The following is a 21977-nucleotide window of genomic DNA, read 5'->3' on the forward strand; positions in this document are numbered from 1 at the left end:
CAAGAAGAAGTCGCAATCGAAACGCGACGCCGCAGATGCGGACCTTGTCGCCACCGCCGAGTATAAGAACCCTCGGAAGCCCCCCGGAGGTGCAAACCTCTTCGACAAGATGCTCAAGGAGCCGTGCCCCTACCATCAGGGGCCCGTCAAGCACACCCTCGAGGAGTGTGTTATGCTTCGGCGTCATTTCCACAGGGCCGGGCCACCCGCCGAGGGTGGCAGGGCCCGCGACGACGACAAGAACGAAGATCACCAAGCAGGAGAATTCCCCGAGGTCCGCGACTGCTTCATGATCTACGGAGGGCATGCGGCGAATGCCTCGGCTCGGCACCGCAAGCAAGAGCGCCGGGAGGTCTGCTCGTTGAAGGTGGCGGCGCCAGTCTACCTAGACTGGTCCGACAAGCCCATCACTTTCGACCGAGCCGACCACCCCGACCATGTGCCGAGCCCGGGGAAATACCCGCTCGTCGTCGACCCCGTTGTCGGCGATGTCAGGCTCACCAAGGTCCTGATGGACGGGGGCAGCTGCCTCAACATCATCTACGCCGAGACCCTCAAGCTCCTGCGCGTCGATCCGTCCACCGTCCGAGCAGGCGCTGCGCCCTTCCACGGGATCATCCCTGGGAAGCGCGTCCAGCCCCTCGGGCGACTCGACCTCCCAGTCTGCTTCGGGACACCCTCCAACTTCCGAAGGGAGACCCTGACGTTCGAAGTGGTCGGGTTCCGAGGAACCTACCACGCCGTGTTAGGGAGGCCATGCTACGCGAAGTTCATGGCCGTCCCCAACTACACCTACCTGAAGCTCAAGATGCCGGGCCCCAACGGGGTCATCACCGTCGGCCCCACGTACAAACACGCGTTCGAATGCGACGTGGAGTGCGTGGAGCACGCCGAGGCCCTCGCCGAGTCCGAGGCCCTCATCGCCGACCTGGAGAACCTCTCCAAGGAGGTCCCAGGCGTGAAGCGCCATGCCGGCAACTTCGAGCCAGCGGAGACGGTCAAGGCCGTCCCCCTCGACCCCAGCGGCGACACCACCAAGCAGATCCGGATCGGTTCCGGGCTCGACCCCAAATAGGAAGCAGTGCTCGTCGACTTTCTCCGCGCAAACGCCGACGTCTTTGCGTGGAGTCCCTCGGACATGCCCGGCATACCGAGGGATGTCGCCGAGCACTCGCTGGATATTCGGGCCGGAGCCCGACCCGTCAGACAGCCTCTGCGCCGATTCGACGAGGAGAAGCGCAGAGCGATTGGCGAAGAGATCCACAAGCTAATGGCGGCAGGGTTCATCAAAGAGGTATTCCATCCCGAATGGCTTGCCAACCCTGTGCTTGTGAGGAAGAAAGGGGGGAAATGGCGGATGTGTGTAGACTACACTGGTCTCAACAAAGCATGTCCGAAGGTTCCCTACCCTCTGCCTCGCATCGACCAAATCGTGGATTCCACTGCTGGGTGCGAAACCCTGTCCTTCCTCGATGCCTACTCGGGGTATCACCAGATCCGGATGAAAGAGTCCGACCAGCTCGCGACTTCTTTCATCACGCCGTTCGGCATGTACTGCTACGTCACCATGCCGTTCGGCCTGAGGAATGCAGGCGCGATGTACCAGCGGTGCATGAACCATGTGTTCGGCGAACACATCGGTCGCACAGTCGAGGCCTACGTCGATGACATCGTAGTCAAGACACGGAAGGCTCCCAACCTCCTCTCCGACCTTGAAGTGACATTCCGGTGTCTCAAGGCGAAAGGAGTCAAGCTTAATCCTGAGAAGTGTGTCTTCGGGGTGCCCCGAGGCATGCTCCTAGGGTTCATCGTCTCTGAGCGAGGCATCGAGGCCAACCCGGAGAAGATCGCGGCCATCACCAGCATGGGGCCCATCAAGGACTTAAAAGGGGTACAGAGGGTCATGGGATGCCTCGCGGCCCTGAGCCGCTTCATCTCACGCCTCGGCGAAAGAGGTCTGCCCCTGTACCGCCTTTTAAGGAAAGCCGAGTGTTTCGTTTGGACCCCTGAGGCCGAGGAAGCCCTCAGCAACCTAAAGGCGCTCCTTACAAAGGCGCCAGTCTTGGTGCCGCCGGCGGACGGAGAAACCCTCTTGGTCTACGTCGCCGCGACCACTCAGGTGGTTAGCGCCGCGATTGTGGTCGAAAGGCAGGAGGAAGGGCATACATTGCCCGTTCAGAGGCCGGTTTACTTCATCAGCGAAGTGCTGTCCGAGACTAAGATCCGCTACCCACAAGTTCAAAAGCTGCTGTATGCTGTGATCCTGACGAGGCGGAAGCTACGACACTACTTCGAGTCCCATCCCGTGACTGTGGTGTCATCCTTCCCCCTGGGGGAGATCATCCAGTGCCGAGAGGCCTCGGGCAGGATCGCAAAGTGGGCAGTGGAGATCATGGGCGAAACGATCTCGTTCGCCCCTCGGAAGGCCATCAAGTCCCAAGTGTTGGCGGATTTCGTGGCTGAATGGGTCGATACCCAACTACCAACGACTCCGATCCAACCGGAGCTCTGGACCATGTTTTTCGACGGGTCGCTGATGAAGACGGGGGCCGGTGCGGGCCTGCTCTTCATCTCGCCCCTCGGAAAGCACTTGCGCTACGTGCTGCGCCTCCACTTCCCGGCGTCCAACAATGTGGCCGAGTACGAAGCTCTGGTCAACGGATTGCGGATCGCCATCGAGCTAGGGGTCAGACGCCTCGACGCACGCGGTGATTCGCAGCTCGTCATCGACCAAGTCATGAAGAACTCCCACTGCCGCGACCCGAAGATGGAGGCCTACTACGACGAGGTTCGGCGCCTGGAAGACAAGTTCTTCGGGCTCGAGCTCAACCACATCGCTCGGCGCTACAACGAAACCGCAGACGAGCTGGCGAAGATAGCCTCGGGGCGAACGACAGTCCCCCGGACGTCTTCTCCCGGGATCTGCATCAACCCTCCGTCAAGCTCGACGACGCGCCCGAGCCCGAGGTATCCTCGGCTCAGCCCGAGGTACCCTCGGCTCAGCCCGAGGTACCCTCGGCTCAGCCCGAGGTACCCTCGGCTCAGCCCGAGGTACCCTCGGTTCAGCCCGAGGCACCCTCGGCCCAGCCCGAGGTACTCTCGGCCCCCGAGGGCGGGGCATTGAACGTCGAGGAAGGGCAGAGCGGGGCCACGCCAGACCAGGATTGGCAGGCCCCGTACCTGCAATATCTCCGTCGAGGAGAGCTACCCCTCGACCAAGTCGAGGCTCGGCGGGTAGCGCGACGCGCCAAGTCATTCGTCTTGCTGGGCGACGAAGAGGAGCTCTACCATCGCAGCCCCTCGGGCATCCTCCAGCGATGCATCTCCATCGCCGAAGGTCGGGAACTGCTGCAAGAAGTACACTCGGGGGCTTGCGGCCACCACGCAGCACCCCGAGCCCTTGTTGGAAATGCTTTCCGGCAAGGCTTCTACTGGCCAACAGCGGTGGCTGACGCCACTAGAATTGTCCGCACCTGCGAAGGGTGCCAATTCTATGCGAAGCGGACACACCTGCCCGCTCAGGCTCTGCAGACAATACCCATCACCTGGCCCTTCGCTGTATGGGGTCTGGACCTCGTCGGTCCCTTGCAAAAGGCGCCCGGGGGCTACACGCACCTGCTGGTCGCCATCGACAAATTCTCCAAGTGGATCGAGGTCCGACCTCTGAACAGCATCAGGTCTGAGCAGGCGGTGGCATTCTTCACCAACATCATCCATCGCTTCGGGGTCCCGAACTCCATCATCACCGACAACGGCACCCAGTTCACCGGCAAAAAATTCTTGGATTTTTGCGAGGATCATCATATCCGGGTGGACTGGGCCGCCGTGGCTCATCCCATGTCGAATGGGCAAGTAGAGCGTGCCAACGGCATGATTCTACAAGGGCTCAAGCCTCGGATCTACAACGACCTCAACCAGTTCGGCAGGCGATGGATGAAGGAACTCCCCTCGGTGGTCTGGAGCCTAAGGACGACGCCGAGTCGTGCCACGGGCTTCACGCCGTTTTTCCTGGTCTATGGGGCTGAAGCTATCCTGCCCACTGACCTGGAATACGGCTCCCCAAGGGCGAGGGCCTACACCGAGCAAAGCAACCAAGCCAGCCGAGAGGAATCGCTGGACCAGTTGGAGGAAGCTCGGGACAGGGCCTTACTACACTCGGCGCGGTACCAACAGTCCCTGCGACGTTACCACGCCCGAGGGGTCCGGTCCCGAGAACTCCAGGTGGGCGACCTGGTGCTTCGGCTGCGACAAGACGCCCGAGGGAGGCACAAGCTCACGCCCCCCTGGGAAGGGCCGTTCGTCATCGCCAAAGTTCTGAAGCCCGGAACATACAAGCTGGCCAACAATCAAGGCGAGATCTACGGCAACGCTTGGAACATCAAACAGCTACGTCGCTTCTACCCTTAAGATGTTTTCAAGTTGTTCATATACCTCGCACCTACGCAAAGTTTAGTTGTCAAGGAAGGGTCGGCCTAGCCTCGGCAAGGCCCGACCCTCCCTCGGGGGCTAAAAGGGGGGAGACCCCCTCTGCGTCGAATTTTTTCCTCGAAAAAGGACCTCTTTTTAGCAGGATTTCTTCCGTGCTTCTTGACTACTTTGGAAAGCGGATCCTGGAAACGACGAGGTACACGTAAGCAGCCAAGGCTGACCGAGCCGAGGGACTCCTACGCCTCCGGGATACGGATACCTCACTCGTCCCCTTCTGCGATAAGTAACTTGCGCTCGGATAAAGCGACTCCGTGGACCGAACGAGTCATCACGTTCGGAAGCTCTCCTGCCGAAGCAGTCCTTCAAGCTTTCTCGACTAAATCGGGGACAGGGCCTCATGGACGGGTGAAAGTACGCGTAAGCGGCAAGGCCGACCGAGCCGAGGGATTCCCACGCCTCTGGGATACGGCTACCTCACTCGTCCCTTCCGCGAAAAGCAACTCTCGCTCACACAAACATCCCTATTACCGACAGAGTCTAGATGCTCGAAACAAGAGGAAAAAAGGACGCAGCTTCGCAAGCGCGGCGAGGGCGTGTTCTTCTGGCCTCGGCGGCCGCAGAAAGCGCACGCTACAAGATGATCTGATCCTGCAGGCTCGGGTCTTCACGCCGAAGGGAGCCGTAGCACCCTCGGCATCGACGACGTCTACAGCAAAGCCCGACCCAGCCTCGGGCGGCGGCGAGGTCCAGGGGCTCCTCCAGGAATCCGGCCCGAGCAGGCGGCTCAACCGGTTACCCCTGGGGCCTCGGGCAACCGGCTTCCAAGGGCGCTAGCCCGATCCGAGGCCTCGACTGACCGACTTGGGCGTCGGCACCGCTGACGGGCGACACGGCTAGGCTCCGGCCAACCAGGTTCCCCATTCTCGAGCCAACTCCGCCTCTGTTCATACTGATATCGCTACCCCCGGCCTCGATCCACCAAAGGGCGGCCGAGGGGTCCCTTCAACTAAGCTAGAGGAGCCTCACGTAACAAGGCCGAACGGGCCGAGGGATTCCTACGCCTCCGGGATACGGATACCTCACCCGTCACCTTGACACGGGGCAACTCATGCTCGGTAAAGCGGTTCAGATAATAAAACAGGCGAGACTTAGTGCTCGGAAATGAGGAAAAAACACGGCTCCGTGCCAAAATTACATACACGTTCAGGCCTCGACAGCCACAATGAACGAACTCACTGGCATTCGAAGTGCCATTACAAACGGAACTCCGGTTCCCCCTCCGCAGGTACAAACAACCCCACTCCGAGGGGGAAGGCCTGCGGAGCAACGGAAGGCCGACGAGTGGTGCGCCGTCGCCCGCTCCAGCAGCAGCGACGACAACGCCTTCTGCTCCGAGGGACCAAGCAGCGGCAGCGCCAGCCTCGGGCTCGATGCCGCTGCCAGGAAGCCCCCGCCCATGCCAAAACTTGTGAGGCAAGGACGGGCAGAAGGCCATAGAGTCGGAGGTCAGCCCGCGGTCGGCCCCGGCCATCTCGCCGGCGGGAGAACTTCTTCAAGCTGCCGCGGCGGATGCCAGCGCCGCGAGTGGCTCCGAAGCCACTCACGCCTGAAGGCCAGGCACGCTGCAGCTGCCAGCGCCACGGGCGACGGCCGCCTTTCCCTCCGATCACTGAGTGAAGGAGCGGGCTGCCGCCCACGCGGGGGCCGACCTCAACTCGGCGCACTCCCCTCCCCAGCCCTGGCGATGAAAATCCTTGAGGCTGAGGGAGAGGAAGAGGCCGCGGCCCGGCTCGCTTTCCCTCACCATCAAGTCGGAGGTCGCCATCTCAGGTGACCGCCGGCGGAGGGGAGCAGCCGGGCAGCATGATGAAAATCCTTGAAGCCGAACGATGGCCGAGAGGTACCAACTCCCATGGAGTTGTGTTCCTCCAACGAGGAGGCGGAAAGGCGGCGGATATCCCCCATCCGGGGGCTTGGAAGGCGGGAAGACCCGGCGCTTAAGGGAGGAAGAAGACATGGTTGCCTTACGAAGGGAGCCTCCCTCCTTTTAAAGGCAACTCCCCCTACGTGCGCCCCCAGGCGCCGCGGGCCGAGTCTTCTCCAACACGCTCCAAGGCCCTCCCCTGCGACTCGGGGGCTGGGTCCCGCATGTCATGCAAGCCGGCTCAGGGCAGAAGAAGCCAAACCGCCGCGCATGGTGCGCACGACCGTCCAGCGGTTACAGGCGACCCCCCATTTTCGCCCAGACCAACGGGCAGAAGGGGCGAGCAGCCATGCAGGCGGCATGCAACCGCGCCAGATGGACGCGCTTCTCCAACCTCTGACACGCCAGCCTGGGGCCCAGGCCCACGCGTCGAGCAACCGGCACGCCAGTTGCTGCATGCAAGCAACCGCACCGCCACTTGTGCCACCATCGCGCCTCTTCGGTTGCGAAGCCTATGCCACGACTCGAGGCGACCCAACAGCGCCAGACTGGCACGTCGGTCAAAGCGACCGAAAGTGGGCTGGCAGTAATAACGGCTCGCACACGCGTAGCGGCCGCCCCGCCAACCACTCGCCCCGTCGCATTAACTCCGCGGCGGGACACGCGGCGCTTCTGGCAGGAGGAGCGCGCGACGCTTCACCTTCGCCTTAATAACCGCGTCAGAAAAGGTACGCCACGTCGTCTGATTTCGTATCCTTTTCCGTTTTCCTCTTTCTCTATCTCTTGCAACAGGGACCGGGGAAGGGGGATACCCCGAGAGGGATCCTTCTCCGCGAAGGAACCGGGCTCCGCGCCCCCCATTACTGATCAGGGGTTCGAAGGCTGGCCCCCCGAGGGTTCAACAGCCGCCTCAGATCGCGTGGGCCCGACACCCACTACTGGTCAGGGGTTCGAAGGCCGGCCCTCCGAAGGGCTCCACGGCCGCCTCAGGCTACTCGGGCTCCGCGCCCATTACTGATCAGGGGTTCGAAGGCTGGCCCCCGAAGGGTTCACAGTCGCCTCAGACACCGAGCGAGGGATGACCAGGGGTACGTTCGATACATAACCGAGGCTCGGGCTGCGCTCCCGAGGTACCCTAGGACATATCCGAGACCAGCGGGAACGATCTTGTAACGGAATCCCATCGGAGGGAGGCATCGAGCCCTCGGACCCCGTCGCCAGGGGACCGGGTCCGGCAAGTCACCCGCAGGTACTTTTGGGCGTGCCTCTGGGCCCCTAGCCGACCCCCAACGAACGGGGCACGGACGTCCACTCGGATTACCAGCTTGCAGCTCACCGGAGACACCATGTTCGGTGCCCATCGAGGGTAACATGGCGCACTCCCCCCCTCCTCCTTGCGGAAAGGCGACGTAGGGGCGTATGTAAAAAGCCGAGTCTGTCCCTGATCGTCCTCTCGCCCTGTGCAGAGGCTCGGGGGCTGCTCTCGCAAAAACCAGCTCCGGCCAAATCGTTGACAGCGTCAACATACCAGCCCGAGAGCTTGGGCCCCGACCGTGCACCCGGGCTACGGCCAGTTCGCATGAGGGAACGACCAGACCAGCCGAAGCGTTAAGCGAAGTATTAAGACCTCGAAGGAGTGTAACCACTCCTCCGATGCCTCGGGGGCTACACCCGGCGGGTGCGCTCGCGCGCACCCACCGGAACGAAATGCAACCGAGAAAGGCTGGTCCCCTTGCAAAAAAGTGCGACAAAAGCCTCCAAGCGAGTGCTAACACTCCCTTCGAGGCTCGGGGGCTACTGTCGGGGACCATAATTAGGGATACCCTCAAGACGCCTAATTCTCAGCTGGTAACCCCCATCAGCATAAAGCTGCAAAGGCCTGATGGGCACGATTAAGTCAGGGATCAGTCCACACGAGTGACTCGATCGCGCTTCACCCGAGCCTAGCCTCGGCCGAAGGCAGCCGACCTCGAGAGACTTCCGTCTCGCCCGAGGCCCCCTTTTTATGGCGGACACATCACCGGCTTGCCCAAGGCCTTGGCTTCGCTCAGAAGCAACCTTGACTAAATCACCACACCGACTGACCAAATTGCAGGGGCATTTAACGCAAAGGTGGCCTGACACCTCTATCCTGACACGCGCCCCCGGCAGAGCCGAGGTGACCGCCGTCACTCCACCGCTCCACTGGCCAGTCTGACAGAAGGACAGCGCCGCCTGCGCCACTCCGACTGCAGTGCCACTCGACAGAGTGAGTCTGACAGGCAATTAGGCCTTGCCAAAGGCGCCACGGCGAACTCCGCTCCGCCCGACCCCAGGGCTCGGACTCGGGCTAGGACCCGGAAGACGGCGAACTCCGCTCCGCCCGACCCCAGGGCTCGGACTCGGGCTAAGACCCGGAAGACGGCGAACTCCGCTCCGCCCGACCCCAGGGCTCGGACTCGGGCTAAGACCCGGAAGACGGCGAACTCCGCTCCGCCCGACCCCAGGGCTCGGACTCGGGCTAAGACCCGGAAGACGGCGAACTCCGCTCCGCCCGACCCCAGGGCTCGGACTCGGGCTAAGACCCGGAAGACGGCGAACTCCGCTCCGCCCGACCCCAGGGCTCGGACTCGGGCTAAGACCCGGAAGACGGCGAACTCCGCTCCGCCCGACCCCAGGGCTCGGACTCAGGCAAAGACCCGGAAGACGACGAAACTCTGCCTCGCCCGACCCCAGGGCTCGGACTCCGCCCTGGCCTCGGCCGGACGACTTCCGCCTCGCCCGACCCCCTGGCTCGGGCTCGGCCACGGCAACTGAAGGCAAGACTCAACCTCGGCTTCGGAGGAAACCCCACGTCGCCCTACCTAGAGCACAGACCGCCACGTCAACAGGAAACGTCATCATCACCCTACCCCGAATCGACTCGGGTCACGGAGAACAAGACCGGCGTCTCGTCCGGCCAGCTCCGCCAGAGGGGCAATGATGGCGCTCCACGAGCTCTATGACGACGGCGGCCCCCAGCTCTCTTACGGCAGCAGGACAACGTCAGCAGGGACTCGACCGCTCCAACAGCTGTCCCTCCATCAGGCTCCGCCGCACCTCCGATAGCCACGACATCACGCCAGCAGGATGCCCAGATCTCTCCGGCTGCCACATCGGCATGTACCTAGGGCACTAGCTCTCCCTCCGCTAGACACATAGCACTCTGCTACATCCCCATTGTACACCTGGGTCCTCTCCTTACGACTATAAAAGGAAGGACCAGGGCCTTCTCAGAGAAGGTTGGCCGCGCGGGACCGAGGACGGGACAGGCGCTCTCTTGGGGCCGCTCGCTTCCCTCACCCGCGTGGACGCTTGTAACCCCCCTACTGCAAGCGCACCTGACCTGGGCGCGGGACGAACACGAAGGCCGCGGGACTTCCACCTCTCTCACGCTCGGCTCCGGCCGCCTCGCCTCTCCCCCCTCCGCGCTCGCCCACGCGCTCGACCCATCTGGGCTGGGGCACGCAGCACACTCACTCGTCGGCTTAGGGACCCCCCTGTCTCGAAACGCCGACAATTATACTCAGCTGAGGATCTCCAATCACACGACATATGTAGCACTTAACCCTTGCATATGTCAACCCGCCACCGGGGTTCTTAAGACCAGATCAGGTTCACGCAAACCGAGAGCACAGATACACCACCGTCCAGCCTCTTGCTACGGAGGGTACACGCTACTCTCGCCACCGCTCCACGCCCATTTCGTGTTATCTTATTCTGGCCTTAGTCTGCCCGAGGCAAGGCTTACCCATGACGAGGCATGTGACCAGTTAAAGGGTCCTCGATCAGCAGGCCTACATACGCATCAAATCCTTAATCAACCTGGGTAGAACATCACCTGTTCCTAACCCAAGTTCCGATTTAAGTACTTCCATCCTTAGGATTGTTTGTGTTCCTTAGGATGAAAAGAGCATCACAGGGAACTTTGCAGTAAGATCCCACCATGCTCCCAATGAAAATATATTCTTGCAGGTAGAAGCCATCCTTCCTCAGGATAACCCCTGAGCTAGGCAGTATTGCAAAAGACAACCTCTATCCACAAGATTTAAGCAGGGCTAAGCATTTTTGTAAATCATATTTTTGATACTTCACCAAGAGTATCTATAAAGGTATGGATATCAAGGAAGGCAATGCATCAAAGGGTTTCCAAGCAACTCCTATAAACCTAATGCACATTTTACTAGACTTAAAGTGTGCAAAAATTATTTAAAATCACAAGGAAGGGGTTGCATGCACCGGGGCTTGCCTGGATAACACTAGGTTAGTGTTTGTTAGGCGATGTTCACTTGACGAGTATCACTCGACTGAGCACTTGCTTGATTTAACCATCTTCAGGTTGGTCCATCAGCTTCATCCTGCGGATTAGCCCACGCTTGGAGTCGACTTGGGTCGTCTTCCGCATCACACGATTATTTATCGTCCTGAATGAAATGCATTATGCATATGAATGCATATAAAGAACAATAACACTAGATATTACGATGCTACGCAAAAGAGAAATAACCTATTTAATGACGAGACATTACGGACACTAGTTATCGATATATTGTTACTTACGACAATCATGCTCTTACAACTTAGCTAAACAGTCGAGGTTGCAATCACCATCCATTCCAATTATAAAAGTCAATAACACACATAGAATATGATATCTAGTTTAGAGAGCACCCTAAACGACTTATAACTTTTAACTTCACAATTTTTAGACATCTAATACTTATAAAATTTGATAGAAGAACTTGTATTAACTTTCTAAACTAATTTACCGGTTAACCGTGTATTATATATGTCTATCAATATACTTATCGCATAACCCTAAAATTCTACTTAATCTCTGCATCAAGTAATAAACAAGAGAATCATCGCAATCAATTCTTCTATTTAATCCTACCATTTATTTAGTCGACGGGAATAATAAACTAACTTACCATAATTAACTCGAGCTGAAGTTGTGAGGTCAACGACGATCCTACGGACGGGGACTCGGATTTAAAAGGCGATGCGGCAAAATTATTGGAACGGTGGAGTCGTGGATGTGGTGGTTGTCGAGACGATTGATGTCGACACCCATGGTAAGAATGATGATGACACGGGTCTAACTCCATTAGCGAGCAGAGCAGGGCGCCATGGTCAGCAAGGAGATGGAGCTCGGTCAGCGAATAGAGAGGGACGCAGGGGATGCTCCATGGCTGAATCCAGAGCACGCCGGCGAGCAGGGATTTGTGCGCGCGGCCACAGAGGAACTGGTGCTGGGCAGCGCGCGGAGGGAGCTTCGGCGCGGAGAAAACTGGACGCCGGAGAGAGTACCGCGCGCAGGAAACCAGCTGGGCGGCTTCGGCTGGGCGAGTTCGGCTAGGACACCATGGGAGGGGCACCGAGTGCTAGAGCTGGGCGCGGCAGGGAGCCAGCGCGCCATGGCTGGACGCGAGCAGAGGTCAGGACTGAGCAGAGGGAGCTCCACGCGAGAAGAAACGAGTAGAAGAGCAGGGCGCGAGCTGCAACAGGGGGAAGGGGGCGCGACCCAGGGCGAGCTCGGCAACCGCGGCGCTGGGCAGAGCTGGGCGCAGTCTGAGCAAGAAATCACGGCACGACTGGAGATCGAGCGCCACCATAGGAGCTGGAACAAGGGCGCGGCAGGAGCAGCCCCACGGTGGAGTTGCGGCATGGGGACAGCGAAGAACACGACGGGCTGGGGAATAAATACCACCGAACGGCGGCTGGGCGGCAGGATTTTTCCGGCGGCTTGGCACCGAGCTGGAGCAAGCTGGGCAGCGAGAAAAATCCCACAAGCGCTTGGCCGACCGGGAGAGATAAGGGAGAAGAAGAACTGAGAGGATAACGATGGTAAAAATTCCAGCTGCAGACATGAAGAAACGGCAGCAGATAAATCCGAGCGCGGCTGGGGAGCTCAGGGAGAGAAAGTCGAGCGCTCGTAAGAAAAATCTGGCGACGGATGAGGCTGAGAAGAGAGAAGAGATAAGAACATAGAAGAAATATCACGCAGCTGCTAAAAATCCTATGAAGATGAGCATGCGCGACTGAGATATTTCCAGAGAGCTGAGATGGCGATAGAAGATGAGTACGACTTGAGCTGCAGTGGATAAAATTTCCAAGGAAATCAAGTCACGTATAAAGAGAAATAGAATTAGATAAATGTGTAGAGGATAAAAAAACTCAGATTTTCTTTCTCTCTTTTCTAAACAAATATGCGTAGACAATTACAGTTACAGAAATTAGGTTTAAAAGATATAGAAATAGTTGACACCAACCCAAAATCAACGACAATATTTGGACAGGATTTGATTTGGTGAATACTTTGGACTCAAATGAATTTGCACCTATTATTTATATCCAAAGTTTTGGATCGGGGTGAGACATCGTCGGAACCAATCCGAACGGTGTGAACAACTGTATTTCAGACGGTGTTCAATTTGATTTGAAATCAATTTATTTCATCCGCAGTCGATACCCGATTCCACGTCAACAGATAATTTATGTGGAGAATTGAATCTCACTTATAAATTCTCGGACGCGATTTTCTCGGTTGACGAGTGGAGACAGAATTATTTGCGCCGAAAACCTTAGTCGACGAATTCTATTTAATTGGACCGAGATAAATCGACCGAGTGGGTCGAGCTTCCGAATTTCGTATTCGCGTGAGCGGCGAATTTTAAATAATCATCGGACGCACCGATTTTCGGTACAATAATATTCCGAACATCACGAAAATTTAGGAAGAGCCCGGATTAATAAAAACAATGTCACACTCGCGACAGACGGAACAGATGCGATATTAAAATCGCGATAGGCGAAGATGATTAAAATTTCAGCATCTGCTTCATTCACTGTTATTACGTGCTTAAATCCGAACTTGAACTCGTTGCTGAGCGGAATATAAACACCTGGGGTGTTACAGCGAAGATGGTTAGAGTTGATCAAAGACTATGAGTTGGAGATCCATTACCATCCAGGCAAAGCAAACGTAGTGGCAGATGCTTTGAGCAGAAAGAGTCAAGTCAATCTGATGGTCGCTCGTCCGATGCCTTATGAGTTGGCCAAGGAGTTTAACAGGTTGAGTCTCGGATTTCTGAACAATTCGCGAGGAGTCACAGTTGAGTTGGAACCTACCTTGGAGCGGGAAATCAAAGAAGCACAGAAGAATGATGAGAAGATCAGTGAGATCCGGCGACTGATTCTGGAAGGCAAAGGCAAAGATTTTCGGGAAGATGCAGAAGGCGTGATATGGTTCAAAGGCCGCTTGTGTGTTCCCAATGTCCAATCCATTCGGGAGTTGATTCTCAAGGAAGCTCATGAGACAGCCTATTCGATTCACCCTGGTAGTGAGAAGATGTATCAAGATCTGAAGAAGAAATTCTGGTGGTACGGAATGAAGAGGGAAATCGCAGAGCATGTGGCTATGTGTGATAGTTGTCGACGAATCAAGGCAGAGCACCAGAGACCTGCTGGATTGTTACAACTGTTGCAAATCCCTCAGTGGAAATGGGATGAAATCGGTATGGATTTCATAGTCGGATTGCCTCGCACTTGAGCCGGCTACGATTCCATTTGGGTAGTAGTGGACCGCTTGACCAAGTCAGCCCACTTCATACCAGTCAAGACCAACTACAACAGTGCAGTATTGGCGGAGTTGTACATGTCTCGGATCATTTGTCTTCATGGTGTGCCAAAGAAGATAGTGTCAGATAGAGGAACGCAGTTCACCTCTCATTTCTGGCAGCAGTTGCATGAAGCCTTGGGCACACATCTGAATTTCAGCTCAGCGTATCATCCGCAGACAGATGGTCAGACCGAAAGAACCAATCAAATTCTTGAAGACATGTTGAGAGCCTGTGTGTTGCAAGATCAGTCCAGGTGGGACAAGAGATTGCCTTATGCAGAGTTTTCCTATAACAACAGTTACCAGGCCAGTTTGAAGATGTCACCGTTTCAGGCGCTTTATGGAAGGAGTTGTAGAACTCCGTTGCAATGGGATTAGCCTGGAGAAAAACAAGTATTCGGGCCAGACATTCTGCTGGAAGCTGAAGAGAACATCAAGATGGTCCGAGAGAATCTGAAGATAGCGCAATCAAGACAGCGAAGCTATGCAGACACAAGAAGAAGAGAGCTGAGTTTTGAAGTCGGAGACTTTGTCTATCTGAAAGTGTCACCAATCAGAGGAGTCAGAAGGTTCGGAGTCAAAGGCAAGCTAGCACCCCGCTACATTGGTTCGTACCAAATTCTCTCAAGGCGTGGAGAAGTGGCCTATCAGCTCAGTCTACCAGAGAATCTGTTCGCAGTGCATGATGTTTTTCATGTGTCTCAGTTGAAGAAGTGCTTGCGTGTGCCAGAAGAGCAGTTGCCAGTGGAAGGTCTTGAAGTCCAGGAGGACTTGACATACGTTGAGAAGCCAGTGCAAATCCTTGAGGTTGCAGACAGAGTCACCCGAAGGAAGACCATCCGAATGTGCAAAGTCAGATGGAATCACCACTCGGAGGAAGAAGCAACCTGGGAGCGTGAAGATGATTTGATGGCTAAATACCCTGAGCTCTTTGCTAGCCAACCCTGAATCTCGAGGGCGAGATTCTTTTAAGGGGGATAGGTTTGTAACGCGCTGAATTTGGGGGTAGAATTTTTTCTTCTTTTCTCTCACCAAATTCAGGCGTTACTCTTTCCTTTTTCCCTTTTCTTCTCGCTAAGCCTTGATCTTTTCCAAAAGTTATAGCGAGGATTAGCTCGACATCTTGTGTAAGCAAAACCTAGAACTATTTTTGGTTGTTGCATCATGCCGAATTATGCACTCTTTTGTTTGTGGCTGAGTGAATTGAAGAATTAGGCATATAAGAAAAAATATGGAAATTAGAAAAAGAAAAGCCTTTTCTTTTTCTCTCCCCCCTCCTTCTCCCTTTTGGCCCAGCCGCCCCCTCCCCCCCGCCGTGGGCCGCCCAGCCGGCCTAGCCGCGCCCCCTCCCCCCTTTGGGCCCAGCCGCCCCCTCCCCCCTTTTTTTCTTTTTCCAAAATTCCCTCCCCGCGGGCCCCGCCTGTCATACCCCTCCCCCTCCCCCAACTCCCTCTCCCCTAACCCTAGCCGCCGCCGCCCTAGCCGCCGCCGTCGCGCCCTCCCTCGCCCCCGGTGAGGCTCCTCCCCCTTCTCCCTCCCCCCTCCTCCTTCCCCCTTTCGTCGGCGCCCTCCCCCGCGCCATGGGCGCCTCGCCCGGCCCCGGCGAGCTCGGCCGCCCGGCTCGGCCGCTCCAGCGAGCCCGCCCACGCCGGCCCCGCCCTGCCGCGCCCGCCCTGCCTCGGCCCCGGCGCCCCGCCCCTCCCCGCGCCCGGCTCGGCCGTCCTCCGGCGAGCCCGCCTCGGCCTCGCCTCGCCGCGCTCGGCCCCACCCCGCCCCGGCGCGCCGCCCTCCGGCGAGCCCGCGCCCCGGCCGCCCCGGCTCGGCCGCCCCCGGCCCGCCCCCGCGCCGCCTCCCTCCGGCGAGCCCCGCCCCCGTCCCGTGCCCGGCCGCGCCCGCTTGGCCCCGCCCCGCCCCGCCTCGCCCCCGTCCCGCGCCCGCTCGGCCCCGCCCCGCGCCGCCCCGCCTCGCTCCGGCGAGCCCGCCCCGCCCCGTGCCCCGGCTCGGCCGCCCGCCCCCGCGCCCGGCCGTGTCCTCGCCGACCGCGTCCTCGCTCGCTCGTGCTCGCTTGCCACGGCGTGCTTGCCCGCGCGCCCCGCCGTGCCTTGCTCGCGTCGTGACGGTCCCGGCGTGGCCTCGAGCTCGGCCCAGCGTGCCCATGGCGCGCGGCCTTGAGCTCGGCTAGCGCACGGCCCCGACGTGCGCACGGCTAGTTCGTGGCGTGTGCGTGCGGCCTCACGTGCGTGCTCGCGTAGTGCGCGTGCCTTGGCACGACCCGTCGTGCCCCCGTCTACCCCCCCCCCCTCGTGTCCTATGCGCGCTAATCACATGTTTATATTAATAAGATAGGAGTCTCAATTTGGAAATTGGTTACATTAGTTAATTTGTATAGCTAATCATCTATCTCATTCAGTGTTAATCTACTAAAAGTGGTCACGTTTACATTAGTGCATGTAGCTAATTTTTTTGTTAGAACCAATTGGAACTAGAGCACGTAACGTTTAGTTATTCGTTTACCCGTAGTGCGTCTCGGGCATAAGCTTTAACTCTCGCGAGACCTATCCCCGCCTCTTTCTAACCATGGTGAATTCATTATCGTATGTGATATTCTATGCATATTTACTTTATTTGTTCTCCTGTATGGTGTACTGTTTGTTTCCTAATTTGAATGGATGGATGTATGTATGCTTGCAATCGCATAGAGAACGATCCGGTTGAAGAGCCCGAGGAACTCGCAGGAGAAGCCCCTGAGCAGCAGTCGGTTGGTGGAGGCAAGTGTCCCTTGACCTATCTCTGTCCTATTCATTCTTTAATTCACCTCCCGCATTACACATTTATGCCTAAGGATTGACTAGCTTTGTTATCCATGTCCTTGTTTACCTATTTGGGTTGGATTATTATTGTTTAGCTTTATGCTATTGCTCAAACTCTAATCAATGAACATGATGAGATTATCTATGATACGCTGTTTTCCCTCCTCTTATTATGATGTTGTACTTGTGGCCTTTAAGGGGGCTCGAGCGGTTTCTCGAGTGCCTCTCCGTAAGGACCTGTTCTATGGATGACCGCCCGGGAAAATAGTGCAACCATGAGGGTGGAATGGGGTGCCCTTGGCTAAATAATTAGAGGATCCGGGGTGTAGTTCGCTTAGCCATCGTGCCGTCAATGGGGCTCGGTGTATGCGGCTCGCTCTGCCAAGCTTGGGTCCGCCCCCTTGGGGAGGAGTGCGGTGCATTTAGGAAACCTAACGGGTGGCTACAGCCCCGGGGAATTTTTGTAAAGGCTACGTAGTGATGCCCTGCTAGGCCACCTAGGTAGTGGTCAATGGGGAGTAGCTCTCTCCGGGCAGAAAGGGAATCACGGCTTGTGGGTAAAGTGCACAACCTCTGCAGAGTGTTTGAAAACTGATATATCAGTCGTGCTCGCGGTTATGAGCGGCCAAGGGAGCTCCAGTGATTAGTGGTACTTGATCAGAGACATTTTGGTTTACAGGTGACAATGAGACTGATGGTTTTGGGTTATGACTATGGTGCTGGTAAGTGGTATTCTTTCTGTTTGGAAAGGGTACATCGGGCTAATAACTTGGGTTAATACTAAAACCTGGCTTTCTATTAGTAAATAATAATCTGACCAACTAAAAGCAACTGCTTGACTTATCCCCACATAAAGCTAGTCCACTACAGCCAAACAGGATACTTGCTGAGTATGTTGATGTGTACTCACCCTTGCTCTACACACCAAACCCCCACATCCCCAGGTTGTCAGCATTGCAACCACTGCTCAGGCGAAGATGAAGCTGTGGAAGGAGACTTCCAGGAGTTCCAAGACTACGACGAGTTCTAGGCGTGGGTTAGCGGCAACCCCCAGTCGGCTGCCTGTGAAGGCCGCGTTTATCTACGTTTCTTTTCCGCACTTTGATTTATTGTAAGGACTATATGGACGTCTTAGACGTATGATGTAATCGACTATTATTTCCCTTTTTAATACTATTTTGAGCACTGTGTGATTATGTCCATGTTATGTAACTGCTGTGTACGTGAATTACTGATCCTGGCACGTACATGGTTCGCATGCGGTTTGCCTTCTAAAATCGGGTGTGACATGGACCCTTATGGCTTTTTGTTGCCTCAGTTTTTGCCGAAGGACTCAAGACTTCTGATGTCTTTACTTCTTCAGCCCTTGTTTCTTCTATTTTTTCAGTCACTGGCACTTCGGCCAACACTTCAATATTTGGCAGGGGAGTTGGCTCTTTAGCTTCGGTGGCCGAAGAGGTCTCACCGACAAATTCAGGCACTATGGCCGGTTTAATATTTGGCAGGGGAGCTGTCTCTGTAGCTTCAGTGGCCGAAGGAGTCCCACCGACAAATGCAGGCACTATGGCCGGTTCAATATAACGTGGTCGGTGTGTGAGAACTTTTATCCTTCTCCTCTTCGGCGCCGGCTCGCTAGGAGCGGCTGAAGCAGTTTCCTTCGCAGAAGATGCATTTTTTCTTTTTTCACCCCGTGCTGGATAATGGTAGTCAGGGTAGACAAACCCAATTGCATCAAATACTCGATTGAGCCTTTTCCTTTTTCGGCCCCCTGAGAGCACCTAGAGGGGGGGGTGAATAGGTGATCCTGTAAAACTTCAATACTTAAGCCACAAAAAACTTGTTAAGTGTTAGCACAAGTATGGCCAAGTGGCTAGAGAGGAGTCAAAACACAATAACCACAAGAAAGCAATCACAGAGTTGACACGGTGGTTATCCCGTGGTTCGGCCAAGTACAAAACTTGCCTACTCCACGTTGTGGCGTCCCAACGGACGAGAGTTGCACTCAACTCCTCTCAAGTGATCCAATGATCAACTTGAATACCACGGTGTTTTCCTTTCCTTTGATCTTTTCCCGTTTGCGAGGAACCTCCACAACTTGGAGTCTCTCGCCCTTACAATTGAGTTCACAAAGAAGTACAGAGTAAGGTGGGAATGAGCAACGCACACAAGACTCGAAAATCAGAGCAACAACACGCACACAAGTCGCAACAAGAGTTCGCAACGCAACACAAAGAGTTCACAACTCCACAAGAGCTCTATATGCTATCACAATGAAACGAATGCGTGAGATTGATGTCTTGGTGCTTAGAAGAGTTGTAGGAATGCTTGGTATACTCCTCCATGCGCCAAGGGGTCCCTTTTATAGCCCCAAGGCAGCTAGGAGCCGTTGGGAACAAATCTGGAAGGCCATCTTTGCCTTCTGTCTCGTGGCGCACCGGACAGTCCGGTGCACACCGGACACTGTCCGGTGCCCGATTTGTTTCCATAGAAAGCGAAGCCGACCGTTGCCGACCGTTGCAGATCTGGCGCACCGGACAGTCCGGTGCACACCGGACAGTCCGGTGCTCCCTTCCGACCGTTGGCTCGGCCACGTGTCGCGCGCCGATCGCGCGGCTGACCGTTGGCCCGGCCGACCGTTGGCTCACCGGACAGTCCGGTGCACACCGGACAGTCCGGTGAATTTTAGCCGAAGTCGCCGGAGAAAAACCCGAGAGCGGCTGGTTTGCGCTGCGCTGATCTGGCGCACCGGACACTGTCCGGTGCACACCGGACAGTCCGGTGCCCCAGCCCGAAGCAGCCTTTGGCTGTACACAGCCACTCTCCACTTCTTTTCTTTTCTTCTTTCTCCTGTTTCTAACACTTAGACAAGATGTTAGTACACAAAACTAATGTACTAAGGCTTAGAAACATACCTTTACTTGTGATTTACACTTTGTTCATCCATGAGCATATTTTCACATTTAGGCCCTTGTGTTTGCACTCAATCACCAAAATACTTAGAAATGGCCCAAGGGCACATATCCCTTTCAATCTCCCCCTTTTTGGTGATTTATGCCAACACAATATAAAGCAACTAGAACAAGTGCAAAATCACTTTAAATAAAAACTCAAATTGGTTTTATTCAATTTTGGCATATATGGATCATCCTTTGCCACCACTTGGTTTGTTTTTGCAAATCAAACTCAAATCTCTATCTCTAAGTCAAACACACATGTTGAAGTATAAAGAGAGTCATTCCAAAAGAGATTGATCAAAGATTTCAAAAACTCCCCCTTTTTCCCATAATCAACACTTCTCCCCACAAGAAGCCAACTTTTGAAAATAGAGACAATAAGAGACAATAAAAGCTTTTGACAAAACAAAAACTCTATTCTACTATTTTCAAAATCTCTCAAGTGGTAATAGCTGATCCATTTATCACTTTGGCCTTTATTTTCTCCCCCTTTGGCATCAAGCACCAAAACGGGATCAATCTTGGCCCGTTAACCCCATTGCCTCACCAAAGTCTTCAATTAAGAGCAAATGGCAATAAGATTTCATGAGATGAACTTGGAATTAGTTACCCTCTCATCGGAGTGCAGTGGAAGTCTTTCATGGTCCAAGTCCACCTTTTCCCTTTCAATCCTCCTTCGAGACTAAATTATCAAACTCAAGCACATGGTTAGTCTCAAAGGGTCAAGTTGTAACACATCTCCCCCTACACATGTGCATCACTTTGCAACGGACTTGTGAGGTCCAGGGAGTGTTTGTACAACTTGAGCACCATAATAAGCAACATAATGCAAAAAGGAACATGATCAAAAGCATAACTACATGTATGCTACAATTCAATCCAGGTTCCGCGAATCTAAGACATTTAGCTCACTACGCAACCTGCAAAAGGTCTTCTCATCTAGAGGCTTAGTGAAGATATCGGCTAGCTGGTTCTCGGTGCTAACATGAAACACTTCGATATCTCCCTTTTGCTGGTGGTCTCTCAAAAAGTGATGCCGGATGTCTATGTGCTTTGTGCGGCTGTGTTCAACAGGATTTTCCGCCATGCGGATAGCACTCTCGTTATCACATAGGAGTGGGACTTTGCTCAGATTGTAGCCAAAGTCCCTGAGGGTTTGCTTCATCCAAAGTAGTTGCGCGCAACACTGTCCTGCGGCAACATACTCGGCCTCAGCGGTGGATAGGGCAACGGAAGTTTGTTTCTTAGAGTTCCATGACACCAGGGACCTTCCTAAGAATTGGCACGTCCCCGATGTACTCTTCCTATCGACCTTACATCCAGCATAGTCGGAGTCTGAGTATCCAACTAAGTCAAAGGTAGACCCCTTTGGATACCAGAGCCCGAAGCAAGGCGTAGCAACCAAATATCTAAGAATTCGCTTCACCGCCACTAAGTGACACTCCTTAGGATCGGATTGAAATCTAGCACACATGCATACGCTAAGCATAATATCCGGTCTACTAGCACATAAGTAAAGCAAAGAACCTATCATTGACCGGTATGCTTTTTGATCAACGGACTTACCTCCTTTGTTGAGGTCGGTGTGTCCGTCGGTCCCCATCGGAGTCTTTGCGGGCTTGGCGTCCTTCATCCCAAACCGCTTTAGCAGATCTTGCGTGTACTTCGTTTGGGAGATGAAGGTGCCGTCCTTGAGTTGCTTCACTTGGAACCCAAGGAAGTAGTTCAACTCGCCCATCATCGACATCTCGAATTTCTGCGTCATCACTCTGCTAAACTCTTCACAAGACTTTTGGTTAGTAGAACCAAATATTATGTCATCGACATAAATTTGGCACACAAACAAATCACCATTACAAGTCTTAGTAAAAAGAGTTGGATCGGCTTTCCCAACCTTGAAAGCATTAGCAATTAAGAAATCTCTAAGGCATTCATACCATGCTCTTGGGGCTTGCTTAAGTCCATAGAGCGCCTTAGAGAGCTTACACACATGGTCGGGGTACCGTTCATCCTCGAAGCCAGGGGGTTGCTCCACGTACACCTCCTCCTTGATTGGCCCGTTGAGGAAGGCGCTCTTCACATCCATTTGAAACAACCTGAAAGAATGGTGAGCGGCATATGCTAGCAAGATACGAATTGATTCTAGCCTAGCCACAGGAGCAAAAGTCTCCTCGAAATCCAAACCTGCGACTTGGGCATAACCTTTTGCCACAAGTCGAGCC

At 55.2% G+C, this 21977-nt stretch overlaps 1 pseudogene across 1 annotated transcript; it reads right to left on the reverse strand.

Annotated features, from left to right (window-relative positions):
• Positions 1-10618: 10618 nt before the first annotated feature.
• On the reverse strand, positions 10619-12391 carry LOC100278080 (uncharacterized; annotated as a pseudogene). The gene is made up of 2 exons (NR_157127.1): positions 11302-12391; positions 10619-10794 (listed from the first exon to the last, which is right to left on the reverse strand). The product of NR_157127.1 is annotated as an uncharacterized protein (transcript).
• Positions 12392-21977: the final 9586 nt, after the last annotated feature.

Source organism: Zea mays, chromosome 8 (genome assembly GCF_902167145.1).
Source record: "Zea mays cultivar B73 chromosome 8, Zm-B73-REFERENCE-NAM-5.0, whole genome shotgun sequence".
Classification (NCBI taxonomy): domain Eukaryota; kingdom Viridiplantae; phylum Streptophyta; class Magnoliopsida; order Poales; family Poaceae; genus Zea; species Zea mays.